The following is a 4101-nucleotide window of genomic DNA, read 5'->3' as shown; positions in this document are numbered from 1 at the left end:
TCATGATGATCCTCATTTGCTTGTCCTCAAGGACAAGGTCTAGCATGGTGTTGCCAGAGATGTTACTATTGGCGATGATAGGGTATTGCAGATGCATGTCTGGATATGTGTGCCTAATGTAGATGGGCTATGTGAGTTGATTCTTGAGGAGGCCCACAGTTCGCAGTATTCCATTTATCCGGGTACCGCGAAGAAGTACCAGGACTTAAGGCAGCACTATTGGTGGAAGAGAATGAACAAGGATATAGTGGGTATTGTAGCTTGGTGCCTTAATTATCAATAGGTAAAGTATGAGCATCAGAGACCGGGTGGATTGCTTCAGAGGTTAGGGATTTCAGAGTGGAAATGGGAGTGGATCACCAAGGATTTGGTAGTTGGGCTGCCAAGGCCTTCGAGGAAGTTTGATGATATTTGGGTAATTATGGATCAACTGACCAAGTCTGTGCACTTCATCCTTTGGGACTACTTATTCTTCATAGCGGTTGGTTGAAATTTACATCCACGAGATTGTTCGCCTTCACGGTGTGCGAGTGTCCATCATTTCAGATCGGGGAACACAATTTACATCGCAGTATTGCAGAGCCATGCAGCGAGAGTTGGGCACCCAGGTTGAGTTGAGTACAACATTTCACCCTCAGACGGATGGACAATCCGAGCGCACTATTCAGATATTGGATGACACACTACGCGCTTGTGTCATTTATTTTGGAGGTTCATGGGATTAGTTTCTGCCGCTCGCAGAGTTTTCCTACAATAACATTTACCAGTCAAGCATTTAGATGGCTCTGTATGAGGCTTTGTACAGGAGATGGTGTCGATCTCCAGTGGGTTGGTTTGAGTTAGGTGAGGCTTGGTTATTGGGTACTGACTTGGTTCAGGATGCTTTGGACAAAGATAAATTGATTTAATAGTGGCTTCGCACGGCGTAGTCTAGACAAAAGTGTTATGCCGACAGGAAGGTCTGTGATGTTGCTTATGTGGTTGGGGAGAAGGTTCTGCTCAAGGTTTCACCCACGAAGGGTGCTATAAGGTTTGGGAAGAAAGGCAAGTTGAGCACTCGGTATATTCGACCGTTTGAGGTACTTCATAGTATTAAAGAGGTGGCTTACAAGCTTGCGTTGCCACCTAGTTTGTCGAATATGCATACAGTATTTTATGTTTATATTCTCTGGAAGTATGTCGGTGATCCGTCTCATGTTTTGGAATTCAGCACAGTCCAGTTGGATAGTGATTTGACTTACGACGTGGAGCCTGTGGCCATTTTGGATTGGCAGATTTGAAAGTTGAGGTCAAAGAACATAGCTTCTATGAAGGTGCGGTGGAGAGGTTAGCTAGTTGAGGAGGCTACTTGAGAGATCGAGCGGAAGATGCGGAGAAGGTATCCACACTTATTTGAGGCTCCAGGTACGTTTCTAGACTCGTTCGAGGATGAACATTTGTTTAAGAGGGGGAGGTTGTAACGACCCGGTCGGTTGTTATGAGATTTGTAGTTTCGTTCCCCCATTTACTGCTCATTTTGTTGTTAATAGCTGTTATGTGACTTGTTGGCGTAGTCGGTTCGGGTCTGGAAGAATTTTGGAATGAATTTAGACACTTAGTCTCAAGGTTGGAAGCTTAAGTTGAAAAGGTATACCAGATGTTGGCTTATGTGTAAACTACTCCAGAATGGAGTTTTAATGGTTCTGTTAGCTCTGTTGGGTGATTTTGTACTTAGGAGCGTGTCCAGAATGTGATTTGGAGGTCTGTTATTGAATAAGTCTTAAAATGGCAAAAGTTGGAGTTTTAGAAATGTTTGACTGGGAGTGGACTTTTTGATATCGGGGTCGGATTCAAATTTAGGAAGTTGGAGTAGGTCCATGGTGTCATTTGTGACTTTTGTGCAAAATTTGGGGTCAATCATGCGTGATTTGATAGGTTTCGGCATCGTTTGTTGAAATTGGAAGTTCAAAGTTCATAAGGCTTGAATCTATGTGAGATTCGTGTTTTTGGTGTTGTTTGTTGTTATTTGAGGGCTCGAATAAGTTCCGAGGGCCTCGACTGAGTTTCGGATGGTTAACGGATCGATTTAGCTCTTGGGAAATTGCTAAAGAATTTGTTGGTGTCCAGTTCTGGTTGCCTTCTTCACATTCACAAGGGGAGTTCCGCGTTCGCGAAGGGTAGCTTGTGGTAGGTGAGGATATTTTCTTCGCATTCATGAAAAGGGGGGCCGCTTTCGCAATGGTTTGGGCAGTGGGTGCATCAGGAACACGAGAATGGTGACACGTTTACGAAAAAGAGAGGAGGCAGCTGGGACCCCACACATTTGATCTACGCATTCGAGGAAGGAAGGTCCTGTTGTTGAAGTATGCGGTCAGCAAAGCAATGCGTTCGTGTGTGCTTGAACGCATTCGCGTAGAATGTTTTGGGAAGTAGACTTAATTGTGCTGCGCGAACGCGAGGTGAAGGTCACGTTCATGATGAAGACTTAACTGGGCAAATTTATAAGTTTAAAAAACGTGGGTTTGAGTTATAACATAAAAATTGATTTAGGAGCTCGGCGGAAGGCGATATTTGGAGAGATTTTCATGTGGTGTTTGGGGTAAGTGATTCCTAGCTATTTTTGGTTAATTTCCATGATTATCCCTTTGATTTCATCATTAAATTTGTGATTTGGGGTGGAAAACTAGAGAAAATGAAGAAAAGTTCTTAAACTAGATTTTGAGGTTTTTATCAAGATTTTTGTATCGGATTTGAGTAATTTTAGTATTGATGGACTCGTAGTCGAATGAGAGTTTGTATTCTGTGTTGTGGTTGGTTTTGAGGTGACGCACATGCTAGGTGACGGGCGTGTGGGTGTGCACCGCGTAATTATGATTTAGTCGATTTCATGGAATTGTGTAGCTATATTATCTGAACACTTCTGTTGTACTCTATGTGTTAGAGCACCCGAGCTGTAATTGTTGCTAGAAATCATGTTTAGGCTATATGATGTTATTATTGGGACCCATTGTGGTCGTTATTTGTTGTTGCATTATTTGTTTAATTGCAGTCATGTACTCAGTCGCATTCATTATTACATATTATATCTCAGTCTCTGTAATTGTATATTTTCACATCTCATATCATCGATTTGGGCTGCTCAGCATAAGTGTTGTGAGCTGAAAGACTGGAGAGAATGATGAATGAGTGAGGTAGAGGGCCTGATTGAGAAGATATTGATACTATAGCACGTGACTTGTCAGTGTAGTATGTGAGTTATCTGTGCGGATCCCGATATTGATATTATAGCACGTGAGTTGTCCATGCAACACGTGAGTTGTCCATGTAGATTATAGCGCTTGGGCTGAAGGAGCCCCTCATGAGTCTGTACACACCCCTAGTGAGTGCAAGTACCTATTGAGTGCGAGGGCCGAGTACTGAGTGCAGAGTGGCTGTTGCTTTGAGAGGGTGCATTTGATTTCATTATTGTTGCACTTAGCTGCCATATATCACTATCTTGAATTTTTTGAGAGGTATTACATCTTGTTTTACTTGGATTTGACATCAATTAACTTATTTGACTAAAATTGACGGACTTGAAAGCATACCTACCTACTTATATTGAGATTTCTGCAATTGAACTATAACTATGAAGCTCATCACTATTTTCAGTTATTTATTTAGTCTTGTTACTTACTAAGTTGGTTGTACTCACGCTACACCTTGCACTTCATGTGCAGATCGAGGTGTTTCCAAACATGGTGGGTGTCTATTCTCTGCGCAGTTGATCCTTTGGAGATTTCAAGTTAGCTGCCCGGTGTTCACAGACCTTATTTCTCCTTCCTTGTCTTTCCGTTATTTAGTTTAGTTTCGGACTATCATAAATAGTATTTTTTCCAAACTTGTGATATTTAGATTATCCTGAACTCTGTGGCACCCCGATGTTGGGAGTTTCCGTGTTATATTTTGGGTTTTCTATCCCGTTTAAGAGAACTTTTCATTATTTAAAACTGCTAAAACTCATTTTCTATTAAACGTGTTGGAATATTGTGAAATGCCAGCTTACCTAGTACCACGTTAGGCGCCATCACGACAGGTTAGGATTTGGTTCTTGACACTAAGAAATTAAACTTAGGCTGCTAA

The sequence above is a fragment of the Nicotiana tomentosiformis genome, unplaced genomic scaffold, assembly GCF_000390325.3.
Source record: "Nicotiana tomentosiformis unplaced genomic scaffold, ASM39032v3 Un00003, whole genome shotgun sequence".
Taxonomy (NCBI): domain Eukaryota; kingdom Viridiplantae; phylum Streptophyta; class Magnoliopsida; order Solanales; family Solanaceae; genus Nicotiana; species Nicotiana tomentosiformis.
Note: the sequence above shows the minus strand (reverse complement) of the source record.